Here is a 22379-nt window from a genome sequence, read left to right as displayed (position 1 = left end):
CCTCATTCCTAGTATTTGAATGAATGCGCAATAGGAGTTTCACACTAGACTCATTCTTCACCGCCGCCCCCGAAACCTTCTTTCTTTCTCTCCTTATACCATGCCTTATCTCACAGAGACCCAAAAGCACGAAGACATACCAATAACCTTGTAAGCAGAGCAGTGCAAACCAAGTGCTGTAGACTTGATCAGAGTGGAGTGCGCGAGCTCATCGTGGAGGTTGCGCGCGCGCGCTCGCGCGTGGGAGTCTCTCGTCTTTTGCTTTCGCGCTCTCGTTCGCGTTCCCTCTCCCGCCTCACTTAAGAAGGCTAGTCACTTCGCAGGAGAGCAGCGATGCTGGCCGTAACCGTGATCTTGTGGCAGTGACACGGCGCAGCCCGCCTCCAGGCAGCTGCTGGAAAGCAAAGGATCCGCAGGAATCCGAGATCGAGTCGCCGAGAAGAGGGCGGCATCCAAGGACTTGCGGCAGCAGGATTGGAACTGCTTCTCCTGCGGTGATGCGCGAGGGAGGTTGGCAGCAGGCGGCTCCCGGTGAGTGAGACAGCGAGTGAGCGAGTTCGTGCGTGTAGAGACCGCGTCTTTATTAGCTTATTAAATGATTTTAACCTTTCATGAAGCCAGAGGTTGGAGCACTCATGCACATTTATTCTACCGCCAACGCCCGGATTTACCTATTTCTGTAGAACATCATCAAAATAAAGAATGGACGAAAGAGCAGAAAAATGAAGGTTAGTCTACTGTGCGGGCACAATTCGGCGATGTGTCACGCGGTCTTCCATATATGAAGCGCTGCTTTCTAGACAAACCTGGAGTCTTCTCGCTAACGCCGTCTTCTTTTTCCATATCTATCGCGTCGCAGCATCCATGCAACCTATCTATCTATCTATCTATCTATCTATCTATCTATCTATCTATCTATCTATCTATCTATCTGCTTTTCGGGCTGTCCTTTCCTATATACATTAATAAATCAAAGGCATGTGTATAGCCTATTTTTACAGTATTTTATTATATATGTTTATATAAGGACGTTTCTAGATGCCATTTATTTTTATTTATTGTATTTGATAAACCAAGGATAAACTAACCAAAATCAAACAATACCATTAAAATTAAGTAGTATAATTTTGTTTCATTTTTTTAAACACGTAAGGTGGAAATGGCTCTTATCTAGGTGCTGTTGGTGTGACTGAGGACCATTCTGCGCCCTCTTTAGGTGGAAAAAAACACATCCTATTATTTACGAATCGATTTTTTTCAGTGTACTAGCTTCAGAAAAAAGGCGTGCTTGTTTAAATAAAATTACAATAATAGAAGGTGCCAGCACTGGGCTTTATTGTCCTAAGGTGTACGTCTTAATGTATTTACCAGTTGATGGCTATTTAATAGAGCGTATTTCTTGGGAAGAGACAGTCATTGCACCTGACCTGCATTACATGGCATTTCTTCCTCCTAGAATGAAAATGACAGTTTTGGTGTATAATGCGGTTGGTGGAATTAATACATTAAAATGTCAGGCTGAACATTAACTCGGTTTCCATTCGTTCCTAAAGAAGCGTGTAAATGGATGTGCTGACATTATTATTATTATTATTTTTTTTTTTTTTTTACTAAATTTAGCTATGAAAACATCAAATGGGGTTTTAAGTGCATTAACGTCAATGTGAATATCATCAGAATCACCCCCAAATACGAGCGGTTATTTAAAATGTTTCTATATTTTTATATTGTATGTATATATTGATCAAAGAAATGATAGTGTTTCCTTGCTTTTCTTCGGATTTTAACGTTTCCTTTCCTCTGTCGTGTGACAGCCCTAACTGTTACACATTTACTTCATAATTTCTCCTAATTCCTTAGAGTAAATATCTATTTATGTAGTATAATATTCATGTAATGAAATGTTGCTAGGATTCATGGGAAGAGACATGCCCATGAAAAGGTTTAATAAGATTCCCTATGCCTCAGTCAAGATGGTTGATGCTAGCAGGTACTGAATATGTTGTGTTGCTGATGTTGCAATTAAAGTTGCAGAGATTTTTTATTTATGTAATATTTTGATCTAGTTTTTAACATTTCTGAGCTACTTTTAAACCAAGAATTGCATTCTGTACCTTCTTACAGTGATATTCAAAATGAATTGTACTCTAAATAAATTGTCTTTTAGGGAGGTAGTGATTTTTGTATTGAGGCATAACATCACAAATCAAATATGTGTTTAGTTTTTGAAATATCTTGCTAATTTGGCTTTCCTGAATGCATGTTGATTACGGCTTATGTTTTGCCAGCAGTTGTTGTGTTTGTGTGTCTTTTAATAAATACATGGTAAATGCTATTATTGGGAATTACATATATTAAAATTAATGGCTTTAATAAGTAGACATATCGATGGAGCAATTTTCATAAACCAGCACTCCTTTCTTTATGCAAAAGCAGAATGCTTGCCTTGGATTGCCATTTTTCAGGATTGAAAAAGGAATTTCAAGCTTAACAAGCAATAAACTGTGAGATCCACTCAGAGGCCTTTTGTGAACCAATAAAAATTATCTATCTATCTATCTATCTATCTATCTATCTATCTATCTATCTATCTATCTATCTATCTATCTATCTATCTATCTATCTATCTATCTTGTTTAGGACATCAGTTCCTTTCATCATTTTGTGTATGAGTCTGAAAGGTCACAGGTGGCTGCTCAGCACCATGACCCAGGGGTTAATAGAATCAAGATGTCACTTAATAACGAGAGCAAGAAGATTAGTTCAATGCCATTTAAAGACATTTTAGAAATGAGCCCAACTTTTTGTAATTGTACAGTATTTTGTTTTCTATAAAGCTGCTTGTTTTATTAAACCATGTGGACCACATGGTTATCCTAGTGATTTTCATTTTAAATTTATGTTTTCAGATTATAGCTATAAAAGTTATTGGAGCTTTACATTTTGTGTGTACATACTTCAATTATTTCACTTAATCTTTAACTCATAGCCTCACAAATAATAATTGCATTGATTGACATTAAGCTTAATTTTTTGGTAAGACAAAGTACCCTTCAGTAGGCTGCATTGCAGTGTTAAGTAATTTTGACAATAATGTGACAGATTATTCTTAGAAATTTTTTATCTTCAAAATGATTGGTGCAAGAATTTGATTGAGTATAATTTTCTAGTTAGCCATTTTGGAATTGAAAGAGTAGATTCTATGATATGTAAGATGGCAAAGCAATAAACTTAAAATGTAAAGGCAAAACTGGGTAATACTCTGTGTAATGCTGTACTCCGCTAAACCTCCTGAGCTCTACTGTATATGCAATGAACTCTCAACTAGCCTTTTTTTTGTAATTGTTGAACTTCAAATATTATACTTACTTGGTTATTTGGAGTTGCAATGAAATGGTAAATGCCTTTCATCATGAGCTGGTTGCCACTTATGATTAGCCTGACTGGTCTGTTGTGAGAGTTCACAGAAATAGTATTAGCCATTGATTCATACACTGAACATTTACATGTTATACAAAGTTCAGCTATATACCTAGCATTGTTTATCCTTTTTCTAATGTCACCTATAAGTTCTACACTGTTATTTAATTTATAGCTAAGATGCAGAATCTTTTTTATATTTGTAGAACAAAGCATGTGTGTTATGGCACACATTCAGTGTATTAAGTATAATATTCTGTAAATATTTTATCATTCACCATATTACTTTGAAAGAATTTGCAGAATAATGCAGAATGGTGATTTGTTGACTATAATACAAATTAGCCTGTTGAAATGTGTACTCAATTATATGTCTACTGCTGAGCTTCTGTAGTCTTTATTAGACATCTCTCAAGGACTGGTTTATTGTTTTTTTGTACAATTTTTTTATATACAATTCTGTGAAAATATATATAAAGCAATAACTTTAATGTGAACTCTTACTTTTGAACTTCATTTATTTTTGTAATCTTTGTGGCATCTCTGCAGTCTAGACTTGTGTCTTCATCTCAGACTTTGATGTCCTTGGTGGGCTTGCATTTCCTCACAGTAGAACTTATGTAATTATTACCACAGCAGTTTACCTCAAAAGGACTAACAGGGATTTGTCAGAGTAATTTGAAATGCCCCCAGGACTTTCCTTCCCTGCACTTGCCTCCTCTCCTGCATGATTCTGGTGTGGACGTTTTCATTTTGAATTTAAGGATAACCTTTAATTTTCTTGGATACCTGTTCATTTATTTTTCACACTTACCTGGGTGTTTCCATTTTACTTCTATGACAAAGGTTGTTGCTGGCCATGTGAGCCATGTGCTGCATGCCACATGGTGCAATGGTAATTGGTTATTTTAAACTGTGATCAATTGTTAAGTGCCATCTGGATTTTGTGCAAGTAAAAGAATGACCTTGCAAGAGATTTCTGTATTTGACCAATCTAGAATGAAAAAGAAAAAAAAATGCACATTTTGACCTCAACCAGCACTAGTTATGTGATCACAGTTTTTATTTTGCTTTTGAATTAGTTTGCCAATCGCAAACCTTAGAATATCTGTGCCTCTTGCCATTCTATTAACTATTAAAAGTACTCTCCATGGCTCTGTAGAAATCTCCAAACCAGCCTCATTATTTGTCTGTTACTCAGGGTCAATGTATATAAATACTAGGTTGTCTTTGTTGTCTACATTTTTCGCTAATGCAGGTAGAAGATATGAGTGCCTTTGATTGAGGATTGGTTGCTTGTGCATTCCGTATGTGGAAGGATATTCAATGAGGTGGATAGCTTTACCTTTCTGATATTCCAATAGAAATTCTATTAAAAGTGATACTGGCATGAAATTGAGGACATGCAATTTAAGCAAAGAGCATCCTCCTTCAACAGAAAATAATCTTAGTTTGTAATATCCTTGTATTAGCCTGAAGTACTCTCTGAGGCTAAGGATCTGTGCTGGTATCCAGAAGGTTGCTTGTTCGAATCCCCGTCACTGCCAAAAGAGATCCTACTCTGCTGGGCCCTTGAGCAAGACCCTTTACCTGTAATTGCTCCAGAGACACTGTACAATAGCTGACCCTGCACTCTGACCTCAAGGGGTATGCGAAAACTAACACATTCCTAATATAAGAAATTGTATAAGGCGAAATAAAGAACAAAAACAAAAAAAAAGGTACAATGCTGAACAATGCTCAAATAACTCGTATTGAGTGCTCATCATTAGTCAGATCACTCAAAATGCTGCATTTTCACAAGCGTAGTAGTGTATAGGTCATGGACATTTGATTTTTGGGCAATGGATACATTTGCATGATCTAACATATCTTTCATCTTGTTTTCTTTGAATATATGAATAGTCGTGTTACGTACAATAAAAGGAGGTGTAAGTGTGAGAGATTGGTTCAAATATTCAATGGGTGTGTCTTTTCCATAACTGAATGGGAGGCATTTTCCTGCAGTGGATTGAGTTCACATATTTTCAAAGAATGCAAACCTAACACTATTCAGTACATAGTGATGTGATTCTAAGTGACAACTTTCAGTCAGTGTTGCTATATTTTTATTATGCCCAATGTAAGACAATTCAGATGTTAATACCTCTATATGAGTATTGCATTTGTGGTCATCAGTGATCTAATAAAAAGAATATGGTTATCCATTTACAGTGATCTTCATAAATAACACATGTTAAACTGACTAAGTGTTTGTGGGAGAGTCTGAAGCACCATCTGAGACAGCACATTCCTCCTCCATGAACAAAGCATGAGTTGAATGGTATTCTTATAGAGAAATGACACTGATTTCCTCCTCCAGAATTCTGAACTCTCTTAAGTTTTGTGCTTCCAAACAGAACAACTCATTCTGGTGGATTGTGTTGATCTAACACCATTTTACATGACTTCATAATTGTGTTTTCTTCCTGTACACTGTTGCAGATTCATGTACTTTACTGAAGTTAATGTTTTGAATTTTATATACCTGTATTGGTACAGGAAGCGCAATACAAATATGCTGCTAAGGTCTCATAAAAAGATATGCAAATACTATGGGGCATGTGGGGTAAGATTTGTCAGGAGAGAACAAATTTGTTTTTGTCAGGAAAGATCAAAGTGAAACTAATCCACAATCAATTGGCATAGATCAGGGATTTAGATGTGATGTCCTTGTTACCATTTGTTGGTATTCCTAGTTCAGTGTAATGATCTGAAAGTCAAATGATGGTATGTGCCACAAAGTGTAACTGTGCCAGTTGTTTGATAGTAATCATAATTCAATATTCACACATCTATCACTTAAGATAGTATGTCAGTAGTGCACATTAGAATGAGCAAATCTGCTGCTTGATAAAACAAACAGTTGTATTTCCAGAGTAATTCCATAAGAAAGACAGGTGGTTGCTAGGTGTTGCACATGGTAGCATTACATTGAAAACATAATAGTTCCTTACTGTGTAGTCCTCATTGCATGTTATTTTGAAATTATGCACTGCAGGTGTTTGTTTTATGTTATATTGCTAGAAATAAAGTATATAATGATCCAAATGAAATAATAAATGTGCTTGCTAATTTAGTTCAAATGTTTTAGTCATGTAACTATTTGTTTTCATTTATATTAGCAAATAATTTAAAAATGAATACATGGTGTTGATGCAGGAAGAAATCTTTGGTTTTTAGTTATTTTACTCTTAATCATCTCGTTCCTAGACTTAATATTTCTCTACTGATCACTACTTTATTTATAATCTTACAGAAGGAAGGAATAATGCAATTATTTTCATTCTTATTTAGGTTAAAGTACTTCTATTACCAAGGTTTGAATCTGAGTAATTTTTAATTTTATTCCAGTACATTATTAAAGCCTTATATATTAACACACTGTCCTCAGCAAACCATCATGTTACTTTAAACCTTTCCTAAATCTGTTGTATTTGGAAAATTACTTGACTCAGTTTTCCATTGCATTCATTCGTTTGGTATATCCATCACTTGCTCACAGTGTGCCTATATGTCAGTGTACAAGAGACAGAAGTTACTCGTTGGAAGTAATCTACCTCTGGCTGGGGAAAATGGATCAATGATGTGCATCAAGATTAAGCTGTCCAGTTAGATAGCCTTCCCAGAAGTCAATGGAAAGGATGATCTGCAAGCATGAAGAAATTATCACATCACATGAATTCACAGGAAGGGAGATTTTTAGAGATCATGCTTTGACAAATATGCCACTTGAAAGTTGAGAATCAGACAATTCCCAGAGAATTAAGAAAGCATAGAATATTAGAAATTAGAACACATTGCTTGGGGAAACATCCTTGGAAAATAAAGAAGAGTATCCACCAGCCTGAGCAGGAGAGTAAATTGATCAGGCAAGCCCCAAAAATCAAGAAAGTAGGGAAAATGAGAAGGTACAGCACATTGCTGGGTCAAGCATGTAAAAGGTCACCGTGGCTTTATTTAAAATATTCTGACGACACTGCAACTCAAGCAATAACAGGAGACTCTGAAAATAATGTATATAGCTTCAAAGTGGACATAGTTGGTTATTTTGTTAGGTTTTTGTTTTAATTTTTAGACTGACACCCTGTATATTCCTTATAAGATCACAAAAACAAGCATCATATCTTTTTAAAATTCATAATACTATGCTTCACTTAAAACACATTTTCCATTGGCAAATTAATATTAACCATAGGTGTGAAAAAAATAACTTCATCTTCAAAAATACCAAACTTATCCTTTAATTCCTGGGATGCTTAACTTGGGCATTTCCTGTATGTTGTGTGTGGAACAGGATAATGAAACAACAACAAAACTGAGAGTGTGTTGTGAGTATCCATTGAGAATTAAATAGTAAAAGATGTCTGCTGTACATTATAGGACCCTTTGTTTCCTTTTTGCTTCCCCTTTGTCTCTGTTTTAGTTAGAATTTTCATCTGAAGTATTTTTATGTCTGGAATTAATTTTTTTTTGGTATTTTGAAAAAAATGTATTTGTCTAGAATATGTCAGTAACAGAACAAAAACAGACTTAAAAAACTAAAAGAGCTATGATGTTGATGCAAACTTTTTTTGCAACTTGCATGATTTTGTCCCCTTACCTTTTTTGTGAGAACTGTCAATCTAGAAAACTATTAAGTCATTTATTTAACTCAGAATTCCTATGGTTGGAGTTTCAGCAGTATTCAGAGTCCTTATTTGTGAAAAAGGACAGTCTGTTCACTTTTTATGGAAGCTAGTATAGGTCTGGTCAAATTTTCTCGCATAATTATTAGCATAGATTTATTTTGCATTATTTATGTAACTGGATGTGAAGCACATTGAGTTCATATATGATTTTCAAGTTATATCATCTGTTTTTTTAGATTTAAACCCATCACTAAATACTTTAAGTAACATTTTATAAATAAACCGATTTTTTCTTACACAACAATCCATGCACATTTACAATTATTTAATTACATTGTATTTTTAAATCTGTTTCAAAATCACAATGGTGGTAAAAATTTCCATTTGTCTACTTTTAGAGTACGTGTGGATTAAATAAGCCAATGGTTGCATGCATCAGCAGTCAGGTTTATAGTCTTAATCACCAGACCACACAGGCTGTACATTTATTTTTGTTAATCCTGTTTACACAGAAGTAGTTGTCTCTGGAGTCTCTCTACTCCTCACTGTCTTCCTGTTGTCTGCAGAATTACCTAGCTGTTTTTCCCTTATAATCTAAATATGCAAACAAGAGTACAGTGGCTAGATAGACTCTCTACAGACAATGAGTTTTGTACAGGGCCATGAAAAACATATAGGGGACGTTAGTGTTTAATATATCTGTAATTGTAGAAGGAATAATAATAATTTTTGCATTTAAATGCGTACAAAATCTCTAAGGGATTTATTTTGACTTTTGATGGAAAGTCTTGTTGCAATGATTGTTGGTGATTATTGTCACTGAATTCATTATTGACCATTTATAGAAATATTGGCAGAATTCAGTTACATGTTGATTGCATTGAGAGAACAAAATTTACTGTTTTTATTTGTATTTGTGCTTCATACCTCCAAGTAAATTTAAAAGAGATCTATGAAAGGCTGCAGTGTTAAATTTCATCAAATCCCTTCGCACTTTCATAACATTTGCGGTAGCAACAGTCAAATTTGGTGCCTTTGTGACTTTCTGCATTGAGAAAGGATAGAATTTTAAATATCAGAGGTCACCAAGGTACAGAATAAATAGGAATTATCTATAAGCACTACCTCCCAGAGACTAACAAAGTAGACCCTTTCCTAAGTCATCAAAGAAACAAGGCCAAAAATGTTGCTTCTTAGGAATGTTTAATCAGAATTCCAACATATGTACTATTTTGTAGGATATTGAAACCACTACAAAATGATCGCGCATGGAGCCAAAAAAATCCAGAGCCAGTTTATTAAAAATATTTAATAGAGGCCAAAAATACCATCCTCCTCAGTAACATAAGACTCATATGCAACTGTATATGTGACTCACAACAGTGTGCTGCCCACATCACCCAATGAATTCACCACATAGGTGTGTAGAAGTTGTTCATGTTGATGCAATGTACATTGCAGGCAGCCCTTTACATGCTTTTGAACCTGGACTATCAATCTTCTACTTAGTCTAGATATACTCTGACTTACTGCTTATCTTCTAAAAATATTTAAATAGATAGATAGATAGATAGATAGATAGATACTTTATTAATCCCAAGGGTTTATATACTACAATAACGTTTTGTTCATTCAACAATTGCATGTATATATTAAAAAAGAACAAGTCCAGAGCATGCAAACATTTATAGTAATTAATATTAAAGTATCAGGCTTTTATCAAGTCAATTCACCCTTGTGGAACTAAGTCATTAACAGGATCTAAAATTCATGTTAAGTTGGCAAATCTAGTAGGGCTGTGATGAGGAGCCATCAGCATTATTTGCATATTGTTGCCTTTTGTTTGTTGCCTGCCTGTGCTTTGATCTGATGCCTGTTTTTGATGACCTTCTCCTATGGATTTAGAGTATTTTGAAATTTGTTTACCTGCCTGTCATGACTCTTTTTATCTGACTTGTGCTCCTCTATAGGAAGCTCTAAATAGCCTTAGCACATGCTACCTGTCAAATGTGATGTAGCAGTGCTCCATTCTGTTGCTGTGTGTTCTTATCTCAGTTGTTGGGGAATCATATTGTGTGAACAAGTGAGAAACTGTAGTCGGGCTTTGTATGCCATGCCTGACATCTAGAAATAGTTAAGATTTACTTTTTCATCACTTGTTTGCAAATGTACAGGATAGGTTTTCCAAAGGTGAGTTGGATTTAATTGTGACATTTATATAAATCAATGAATTCCACGTACAGGTTTATAAGGTCATTATTATCACATGTACAGAGCATAGTGAAACGTGAATCATGAGTGTAGGTTAGTGCATAAAGCTTCCCAGCGATGAAGGTTAAAAAAAAATTGCACAATTTTCTCAGTCAGAGTTGCCTGAATAATTGAAAAAAAAGAAAGGTGTTGTGCTAGGAATGCTTTGACCAAAGTCATTATGGAAAACAAAAGTTGGCTGTGGAGCTCTTGTAGTTTCTCATTGTTCCATACATGCCAAGGGATAACACAAAGTAATAAAAAATGCTCCCCTGCATTTCTTGCAGCCATTTGTGTCAGTCATCCTCACAATTTTGTCAGCCTAAATGGATCTGACACCATTTCTCCACCATTTCCTCCCTGCGTGGAGTTTGAATGTTCTCCCCGTGTCTGCGCGGGTTTCCTCCGGGTGCTCCGGTTTCCTCCCACGGTCCAAAGACATGCAGGTTAGGTGGATTGCCGATTCTAAATTGGCCCTAGTGTGTGCTAGGTGTGTTTTAGTGTGTCCTGTGGTGGGTTGGCACCCTGCCCAGGATTGGTCCCTGCCTTGTGCCCTGGGATTGGCACCAGCAGACCCCTGTGTTCGGATTCAGCGGGTTGGAAAATGGATGGATGGATGTATATCATTCTTTTATTAAAACAGGATATTCTAACATAAAATCAAGCCTCAATTGGCAGGCTCATTCCTTACATGTTACTTATAAAAGTTAAGCAGGTTTCATTTCGAAATTCTACACATAACGGTCATAACTGAATCCTACTTACGTACATATATACGTCTATAGCCTGCAGCTTGATCACCGTGTGAGGAGGTGTTGTGTCTCCCATCCCCAGGCCTCCCATGTAGTTGGCTGCCTGCCTATATTGCGTCCCCCATCCCCACGCCTCCCACGTAATTGGCTGCCTGCCCATATAAGGCCGCACGTCGCTCCGGTCTCTTCATTGCCTTCCTTGCTTTGCCACGGTATTCATGTCTCCCTGCTGATAACTGCAGCCTTTTTATTTAATCCATGGCTTCTCCACTGTTTTATTGTTCGTTTATTACAATTATAGTTATTGTGTAGGTATTTTAGACTTAGTTTACTGTTCAGGTACCCATTTCCTTTACCTTTCCAACCGTACCCCCATTAACATGTCAATCGAGGTGATCACCATCGATCAAAGAACTGTCACTTACCGAGTGGTTTCCATGCCCGGAGATGCTGCCTGCCTTTACCATTCTCTTTGTTACATATTGCACGGCCATATCACGCTCACTCTTGATATCCAGAGGAACATTGCGTCTTATGTATTGAATGACTGGGACAGGTTCAAGGTGTGGACTGATGACGGTACAGGAGATAATTATACTACACAGGAGCACTATAAGAGTGAAATGCTTAAGCCCTTCACCTATGGTTCTGCACGTGAGTTTATGGCTGCCGCTGAATTGTTCGGTTGTCACTTTCAAGTGTACCGAAATGGCCAAATATTTTACACTTTTGGAGAACTGCCAATGCCTCTTAAACATCTTAGATTCACAGGTGACGATTTGAGTAGTGGACACTTTGATGTTTGTGAATGTTTCAACTTTCAAAAGCTGGATGCAAAGTTATCGATGAAACTGTTTGTATGCTTACAACGCTTGACAGATGCCAAATGTCACTTTAACACAACAAGTCCTGCAAATACTAACGTAATTGAAACAAACCATGAAACTCAAACCGATTATGACAGCAGCAATCCAAGCTGTGAGAAAACAGTAAAAAGGAGGTGTGTCAGACGTCATGGTACATTTTCTGATTCAGCTAGATGGAAACAACTTCGTGATGCTGCCGCCAAATGCTCAAAGAAAAGTCCACAAGTTAATAGACATGCTGCCACTAAATACTCGCAGGCAAATTCACAAGTTCATAGAGACGCTGTCGCTAAATACTCTCAGGCAGATCCACAGGTTAATAGAGACGCTGCCGCTAAATACTCGCAGGCAATTCCACAACTTAATACCAGGAATGCCTGTTAAACATCTTAGATTCACAAGTACTGATTTGGGTAGTGAACACTTCGATGAATAAAACCTGTTATCTTTACAGCGGTTGACAAACACGGAATGTGACTTGAACACAACATGTCCTCCAAATACGAACCTGGTGGAGGGTGATCTTGCGGTCTTGTATGCATGTTATCATCCAGTTGACACTTGGAACGACCACCAGAGGACGAACTGGAGGCGACTGCCAGCATTCTTTATATTTGAGCGCCACCATGCCCCTGTTGCTTTTGAAATTAAATAGAGTTCTCCCCAGAAACGGGGAGAACATGCAAACTCCACACAGGGAGGACCCGGGAAGTGAACCCAGGTTTATTGTTTTGTTAATTTATTTTTATTTTTAAAGTTTTTTTTAATTATGTTTTTCTCAAACAATTAAAAAAAACGTTATTTTTCTCCCAGGCAACACTGGGTATTTCAGCTAGTTAATTATAATTAATTATTATACTATTCTTAGCAATCTTATCAGTGGAGAGTAAGCAAGCTCAAGCAATGGGTTAAACAATAGATTTAAAAGAAATTCCTTCTAAGCTTGGAAAGACGAAGTCAAGAAAATGTTATAGTGATTTCAGATTTAATTAAACGTGATTATTATTCACTTCTTAAAACTGGTGTTTGTAAAATGAAACTAGCATCAAGTGATTCATGTATTTATTGGTATATTGTATTGTTATTCTTATATATTTTTATAGCTTTGGTTGCACATTTAGTAAAATATACTCAGTCAAATTTACATTAATTTACCTAATATCTGTAGTAAACTGCTCATTTTTTATTAGATTAGATTAGATAACATTAGGTAAAACTTTATCAATCCTGTGAGGAAATTCAAAATTCACTATCATTATTTAAAAAGAATTGTGAAATTCATTAAAACAAATATACTGTATACCTTTAGTCCACCTAAATTGAATACATGAATGCAAGTGTATAAACTGGTGCATAAGACATTTAAATGACCAGATATCAAACAAAATATTATATAGGTAATACTATTTCAAAGGATAAAATAGTAGTAATCCTACATTTATGACACTCTTATGGCATAGAGAGGATCATATGATTGGGAGGAGGATTGTGGGGATGGGGGACCATATATAGCTTCATCTAGAGCAGCAAGAATGTTATAGCTAGCCCTGGATATATTGTAAACGACACAAAGTTTATGAGGAAAAACATGGAGATGAATTTGAGAATAGATAGAGTTTCTGGAATTTACAGAGGATTATCGACACAGAGAAGAGGGAAGAATGATATGAAGGAACTTAAAGGATAGCTAAGAGCAATGGAGAGAAATAAGTGAACAGCAATGCTCTTTTCTTTTAAAAAGGATAGAATCAGGACAATTTAAAGAAGATGAAGTATCCCATATCTCTTTAGACTGAGACCTATGTACAGTACATATCATTCGTTTCACACTCCTATGTGATGTTCATTCCATACAGTTAATTGCAAGCGTGCACATATTTGTTAAGATGCAGCATCATGAAGAGCAGTGTAAGGATGGGTATAGCAATTAGGGCATACACACTTTGAAATGTGCCACTTATCATTAACAAAACAAACAGACTTTAGATATAGACAAGATTTTCAAAAGTAAGTTTTATATGGAATATTTTTGAGTGAAGTAGCTTCCCAAATGACAAACTGAAAGCTTATCTGCATCTCATGGGTCCAAAACAACTAAACTATCATTGTACTCAAACAACTACTTATGACAACTCTTCAGTCTCAGCCAGCCTTAAAGTGTCTGGATCCAAATAAGCAGAGTGGGGTCATCTTAGATGTTTTGCTTAATGTGACAGTAAAAAAACATCTTTAATTTCATTTTCCCTGTTTAGGGGACTTTAACTACTCATATGGTTTGGATTCATGGTAAATTGCATTTGTACATTTTATGTTTTGCTACTTTGAAAGTCTGCAGTTTGTTAATGAAAGTGTTGCTGTCTGCTGTGATTAGTTAATCTACAAGTCATTACACAATGGAACTAATTAACTAGTTAACTTCAGCTTTAAAACTTTGCTAATATCATGTGTCCTGAATATTGGTTATGTCTGTTTTCAGCAAATAGGATTGAATTATAAGTAAGCTAAAATGCTGTATATAAAGGTGGTGAAGAATCCATTTTATTCACTTCCTCTTAGGGCGTACAATATTGTGATGCTGGTGAAATATAATTAACTCTGTCTGGTCAAGCATGTTAGCACTAATGCAGATGCTAGGACTGCTGCACTATTATTATGATTATTTTTATTTTATTTTATGATTTTATTTTTACTATGTCTTATGGTTTTGCTGTATCAGAACAGTTTGATTCTCACAAAAACGTATAGAATCTTCTGTTTCAAACAACATTCAACATTTGTGAATGTGTCATGTCACGGTAGAGAAATCTTTGTTAGAAAGTATAGCCCATTTCCTTCAGGCACTGGATTGCTTTATTGATCTATTTGTTTATTCTGCTTTTACTCATGACATTTTGAATGTTGATATTAAGGCTTTATAATTTTCGTGTTTAAATTCATGTTAAAAAAGTGCCATTTTCAAAGTCATATGAGACTAATCGCTGTGCTGTGTCACAAACAGGGGAATAAGCTTTGAAAGTACAGTCCCTATTTGCCTGGCAGCACATCGATTGTAAAGTTCATTTGTCATAGATTGACTTAGATATATACAGACAATAGATATATAAAGACAATTCAAATTTTATATAAAAGCAGGCATTATGAGGTTTTCAATGATATACAACGCTTGCATATTGATAGTATAGCTCTCACACCTGAGAAAGAATTTATATATTAATTGCTTTCATTTTCAGCCAAGCAAAGTCCTTTTTTAGCTTATTGAAATATTTTAGCCTATCAAGACATTTAAAATTCTGTTTTTCAGCCATTTAGAAGCAAGGAGCACATTTGGGAGCTGACTTAAAGAGGTACTAGGGTCTTCTAAACCAGTATACTGTACATGGTATTCTTTTCTCAGCACCATTTTTTGTCTATATCTTTGTTTAGAGGTGTGTATTAGTAGTGATTTATTTTTATTTCAGTACAAAAATGCTGCAAGAAACCTTTTACAACTCTAGTAGAAATGCTTTTGCCCAGCAACAAAAAGCAGAACGAATCTTCTTTGTTAGCATTTGTTGCACCCAGGCAGATGCAGGGCTCGAGAAATGCTACTTCAGACTGGAGGCATTATGGGCATATCTAGGGGTGGGATAGCTGTCAATCAAATTAAACTTGAGCTATACTTGCAGGAGGGTGGCACGGTGGCGCAGTGGGTAGCACTGCTGCCTCGCAGTTAGGAGACCTGGGTTCGCTTCCATGGAGTTTACATGTTCACCCCATGTCTGCATGGGTTTCCTCCGGGTACTCCAGTTTCCTTCCACAGTCTAAAGACATGCAGGTTAGGTGCATTGGTGATCCTAAATTGTCCCTAGTGTGTGCTTGTTGTGTGTGTACATGTGGTGGGCTGGCGCCCTTCCTGAGGTTTGTTTCCTGCCTTGCACCCTGTGTTGGCTGGAATTGGCTCCAGTAGACCCCCGTGACCCTGTAGTTAGGATATAGCGGGTTGGATGATGGATGGATATACTTGCAGGGCTCTGGAGGATCGCGTAGCTAGACTCTGTAGCTTCTTTCTGGGGTTCTCGAAGTATAGTTTGACTTCACTGAGAACACTGATCAGATTAAAGGTTAACTTTTGGGTCACCCTTCAGCAAAAATTCTGACTGCTGAACTTCCCTCATGTTTATGCTACTCAAAAACTTTCCAACATGTTTCATAAATTCACAGAGATTTTACCCTATGAACTCTTGCACACCATAATCTTTTTTTTATAAAAATTTGTTGCTTTTGAATGCATCTTTGAATTGTGTTCTCGAAAATTTATGCGTTCAATGATTCTTATTTACAAACATGACCTTCATTTCCAAAGTTTTCATCATGATCTTTTCATGTAAAACTTTTTTAATTCATACTGTCCATGTACATTTTTCTTCTCAAGGAAAATTTCAAGATTTATTTTAATTTTCATATTTGTTTTCTTTTTGCATACTATTATACAGAATACAAATAATGTTAATACAGCTTTGTGTTATTTTGTATAGTGTCTGACATGAATAGAAAGATAATTTTGCACTGAATCAAAGGACTTAAAGCACTTAATGATATCAACTGCTTTATAGACAAATACAAAGATATACCTGGGGGAGTGGGCAAACACAAAAACACTAGCTCCTGCAAAAAGTGTCAATATTGTAAATAATACATTAGAAGCTTACAATAACATTTATCAGTTCAGTAAGATTTTTGTTTTTCATTTTACACTTATTCTATTTACATTGCTTTACCAATGAAAATATTAATGTATTTCCATTTTTTTCTTTATTATCTTCTCATGTACTATTTTCCTTATCACAGTAATGTCAATAATGACTAATGTTATTGTTATGCCTGATTTGAATGAAAAGTTTAATTTGTACAGAGGACCTAAAGTACTTTTAAATGCTAGTGAAGTGAATAGTATTATCATTGTAGGGCTGGGCAATATGGACTTATATTAAAGTTTGGATTATTTTGAACTAAAATGAAATATTTGATATATCTCAGTATGTTCTCAAAAAACTTTAAAGACTGGTCAGCACCTTATTGTACATATTTTCTACATAGAGTGTAAAATCTTGTGTATTTTGTCACTGTAATAAAATTAAATATTAGTGAAGGAAACTTTTTTTTAATTCAACAATTTCATAAACCACAGTGCCTCAAAGAAATAGATAAAAAAAAAATATTTTTTTTAACTTTTCTTTTTGTTTTATACTCTCTCTGCATATATTTGAGTTTTAATTGTATTCAACAACGTACCTGCCTTGGTGGCATTTTCCTCTGCCATTCAGTAAACAGTGCTCTCTCTCTTTCTCTGACTTTAAGCAAACAAAAAGCTCTTGATTTGTTTTTTTTCTAATTACAGATCATAATACATGCACATGTGTATATTATACGTATATTGTTTTATGATGTACATAATTTGTAATGGTTGCAAATTACAGTATGTATTTACATATACAGTACATGCTTTTTCTTGTTTGTAATTGTATGATGCATTTGGATATTTTCTTTATAACTGTTACCAGTATAGTAAGTATTATATTTGAGATTGGGCAGGTCATATTTTTCATAATTTGTTCTTAACAGCTTTTTAAATCATTTTTTCTCTTTGGAAGAACCTGTAAGGTGGTGCTTGAAATTCTGTTGAGGGAAGAGCCATTTTAATTACTCAGTGAAGCTTTACTTTTACTTTCAGTCCTAAGAATAGTGAATGACCCTGTCTCTTTTAAAATTTAACATTATAAAATCACAACGATTTTTATTTTAACAGTTGATATTTTATTATCTTATTACTAACGTCTGTCTACAAAGTAAAATATTTGACTTCCTCCAATAATCTTAAATTATTCAAAGATCACCAGGACACTGAATTTATAAATGTTAGTGTAAAATGAATGCAATATGTGTTGAACACCCATAATTGTGCTAAACAAAAACACAACCTCATTATGAAAATAAAATACCCAGTAATGCAGTTCACCTAATAACTGATACACCAGCATTGGATAATTCACACAAAAGGATGATTTTTTTCCCTGCTTATAGAATTTCAATATAGAGAAGAGATGGTGTGAATTGGAAGGATGAGGACTTATGCTGTACTGATGTCTCATTTTTTTTGTGGTTAGTGTAGTTATCTGATCATTGACAAAGTTTGAGTGTTTTTAGGGAAAAACATAAGTAGGCAAATTTGTTTTTTGCAATACGATAAGTCACTGTATCTGTAATCTCCTTCCGCTCACTACTTGTCCACTTATACAGTATGCAACAGCACAGCAAATTCTTTATGGAACTTGTCAGGCAGGGATTCATTTTGAGGAGGAGGCGGGAGGGTATGTTGCAGGTGCCACATGTGCCCGAATGTCCTTTTAATATAGAGTAACTTGTTTTATCTTTAGATGCTGTACTTCTTGAACTGTCATTCTGGGTAAAATCAAACTCTTTGCAAATGGCAGAGCTATTCCTACCTGGTCTAAACTCTTCCTGTTCTGATCCGTTATCGGTTTTTTCTCATGCATACTGCCAGGCAGGGTGGAGTTAACGTAGTCATGCTTAGAAAGTGGGCTGGAGGTTCCACAGATTTTATTTAACTTTCAGAAGAAGTTATGAAAAATCAAAGAAAAGTGCTAAAAATTGAGTTCACTTTTGAATATTAACTTTAATTAAATGTAGAATCGAATTGAAAATTCAATATATTGCCCAGCCCTATGTCAATTACTACTTTACAGATGAATTAGGCTACGCCATGGGTGCAGAAAATGAAAATACAGGGCTTTCATTATTTTTAAATGAAAATATAAAAAATGTATTTCTCGTTTTGTGTTTTATGTTTGTTTTCATACAGTTTTCACAATTTTATTGTAGTGACCAGAAAAATCTTGAAGTAAATGCATAGGCAAGGAAATTAAGGTAAAAGAAATCAGCAAGAAAAAGCTGGCAAATATACTACTTCAAGTAAAATTAGTAAAAGAATATATTATTCTTTAAATGAAACTGGTTCTGTCAATGTATCTAGCTATTGTAAAAGAAGAGGATGCAAGGTTCAAACTAGACTGTTTCCAAATATATGCACATATTTGGAAACATCCAGATGCAATGTTTTCTTGAAAAAAAATCTGTTTGTTAATTTTTCTCCTGTTTAATCAATCAGTCTTTGGTCTTACATAGTGTCTGATTTTTGCTAATATATATGTATATAAACATATACAGTATATGTCATGTGCAGTCCGAACAAATGTGCATGCAGAACATTAACATTAACATTAGAACAATCTAGCCATTCAGCCCAACAAAGTTCGCCAGTCCTATACACTTAATTCTTCTAAAAAAACATCAAGTCTACTTTTGAAAATCCCTACATTTTTACTGTCTACGACTCTACTTGGTAGTTTTTCCAAGTGTTTATGGTTCTCCATGTAAAGAAAAACTTCCTAATGCTTGTGTGAAATTTACCCTTAACAAATTTTTAACTGTGTCCCTGTGTTCTTGATGAACTCATTTTAAAATAACAGTCTTAATCTACTGTGCTAATTCCTTTCATAATTTTAAACACTTCAATCATGTCACCTCTTAATCTTCTTTCGCTTACACTGTAAAGGCCCAGCTCTTTTAATCATTTTTCATAATTTAATTCTTTACCTATAGCCCAGGAATGAGTCTAGTCGCTCTTCTCTGTACCTTTTCTAGTGCTACTATGTTCCTTTTGTAGACTGAAGACCAGAACTGCACACAGTACTCCAGATGAGGCCTCACGAGTGCATTATAAAGCTTGGGCATAACCTCCTTGGACTTGTATTCCACAAATTGTGCTATATAACCTAGCATTCTGTTTGCCTTCTTAATGGCTTCTGAACACTGTCTAGAGGTTGATAGCATAGAGTCCACTACGACTTCTAAATCCTTCTTATAAGGTGTACTCTCGATTTTCAGACCTCCCATTGTGTATTCAAATATAACATTATTACTTATTATGTGTAATACCTTACATTTACTGACATTAAATTTCATCTGCCACAAATGTGACTAAGCATGTATCTGTCAAAGTCCTTTTGTAATGATTTAACTGATTCCAAATTATCTGTCAATCCAACTATCTTGGTATTATCTGCCAACTTAACCAGCTTGTTACTTATATTCTTATTTAAATCATTTGAATATTTTAAAAAAGCAGCGCCTAGCACTGACCCCTGAGGAACACTGCTCTTAACATCAGCAAATTCTGATAAGGTTCCTTGCACCATCACCCTCTGCTTCCTGTGTCTGAGGCAATTCTGCACCCATAATTCTTTCCATTCATTTTCCTGTGATGCACTTTAAGCTTACTGGTCTATAGTTGCTTGGATCTGCCCAGTCACCCTTTTTATATAACAGGATAATATTTGCCATTTTCCAATCCTTCTGAATCTCGACAGTGCGCAGTAACTTCGTAAAAATATATGTGAATGGTTTATATATGTACTTGCTAGCCACCTTAACAACTCAAGGGTAAATATTATCTGGTCCTGGTGATTTGTTGGATTTCAGCCTATTTAATCTGAACAGAACTTCTCCCTCTACAATTTCTAAATCACTCAGAACCTCCATAGAAGTTCCTTTTAGTGCTGGGAGGTTATCCACTTCCTCACTTGCGAAGACCTCAGACAAATGCAAGTTTAGAGCGTTGACTATTTCATTGTCTGTATCTTTTAATTCCCTGTTACTATTCCTGATACACTTCACCTCCTCCTTGACTGTTGTTTTACTACTAAAATACTGAAAGAATATCTTCGGTCATCTTTCACCTTATGTACTATATTCCTCTCCAACTGTCTTTTAGCCTTCCTAATATCCTATGACAAAGAAAAGAAAAAGAGCCACAAAGAGGTTTGGTTCAGCCTCCCGTATACTTGAACCTGGCCGCAAAAATGTCAAATTGGTTGTACAATTGTGTACAGATTGGAGTCCAAAACATAACTGTCTAGGTGAGGTTAAGATGGCGATTTTAAAGTAAGGCAGAGGAAGTGAGGTAATCGTGACTGGGACTGGAAGTAGCATCATGGAGACTGGAAGTAATGTCATTGGGATCGTGACCGGAAATGACGTCATTGAGACCAGGTGGAGTTTTCCATAATTTGTCTGCAGTGGAAAGAGAGAAAGGTTTAGTGCACCTTGCTACCCCCTGGCCTGGTATGGAATTACACTCATTCAAGCCCTTTAGCTGCCGCCCATGCGCACTTGTGTGACACCTTCTTAATGGTTGCCCACATGTTCTCATATGCCCTATGATTCACTTTGGAGTTATTAGTTTTAAACACCTTATACAGCTGTTTTTTCCTTTGCAACTTCTTTTTTTTAACTCTTTATTAACCCACTGCTGAGTTTTTTAAAATTTTCTTTTAATTCCAAATTACATATGTAATTGTCCTGCATTACATGTAAAACATTTTTAAACCTGTTCCACTGTTCCTCTACTGTCTCCACATTTTAAAGCTTATCCCAGTCTATCCTCCTTAGACTTCACCGCATCTGCTCAAAATATGCCCTAACAAAGTTAAACTTAACAATTTTGGTCTTTGTATCTGCACTTGTACATAACACTGAGAACTGCATTATTTTATGGTCACTTGACCCTAGTGGTTCAATCACCTGTACACCCTCAGTTCTGTCCTGATTATTACAAAATACTAAATCCAGACAGGCTTCACCCTGCGTTGGTGCTTTAACATACTCTTGTTAGAAAAAAATGAGTGTGTATTGTTTAACCCCAAGCACCAGCTTTCCTGCTGGAAAAGTAATGAGACAGCATTGAAGCACTCCACATGATCCTTTAAAGCATGACTGGCTTCACAAACCAAGGTTGTGGTACAAACCTGTCCAAAAAGCAGAATAAAATAGACAAATAAAAATGATGGTTATTGTACTTATCTCTCTATTATAAAAAAAAATCCTGAAGAGAAACACGCCACAGCGAGACCAGGCGTGATCTTCACATGAAGATCACTGAAGACACTTAAAAGCTCCACAAGACGAAAGAGATTGGCCATGGAGCGTCTCGTGGGGACCTTAAACATGAGACTTTGTGCCAAGAGATTGACCCAGGACCGTCTCGCGGGGACATAGAATATAAGATTCTTGCAAGACACACCCTACTTACAACCAATATCAAATAACACCACGGGCAGCAAAACACTCAGTCGTGCAAAGGCTTTGAGCACACACAGATCCAGGGCTCTCAGTGTATATAAAGCGTATAAGGACAATATGTTATAAATAAAACGTAGATGACAAAACAAAGAAGAAAGCAGCACAGAGAAAAGAGACTCAAAAACGTTGGAGAGAAAAAAGAAAAAGAATTATCTAGGTGCAAATTCAGAAAATAAGGAAAGTAATTATCAGCCTGGAACAAGTGGAATTGAAAAAAAAGCATG

At 35.7% G+C, this 22379-nt stretch overlaps 1 protein-coding gene across 4 annotated transcripts in view; it reads left to right on the top strand.

Annotated features, from left to right (window-relative positions):
• Nucleotides 1-315: 315 nt before the first annotated feature.
• The window catches only part of lingo1a (leucine rich repeat and Ig domain containing 1a), a 141925-nt gene continuing 119861 nt past the window's right edge, over nucleotides 316-22379 (top strand). For 2 of the 4 annotated variants that reach the window (XM_039773653.1, XM_039773651.1), the window contains exon 1: nucleotides 316-531. The gene's annotated coding sequence lies outside the window, so the exon portion shown is untranslated. The other 2 variants (XM_039773654.1, XM_039773652.1) reach the window with 1 other exon arrangement.

Source organism: Polypterus senegalus, chromosome 12, assembly GCF_016835505.1.
Source record: "Polypterus senegalus isolate Bchr_013 chromosome 12, ASM1683550v1, whole genome shotgun sequence".
Classification (NCBI taxonomy): Eukaryota; Metazoa; Chordata; class Cladistia; order Polypteriformes; family Polypteridae; genus Polypterus; species Polypterus senegalus.
This window is presented reverse-complemented; position numbering and strand designations above follow the sequence as displayed.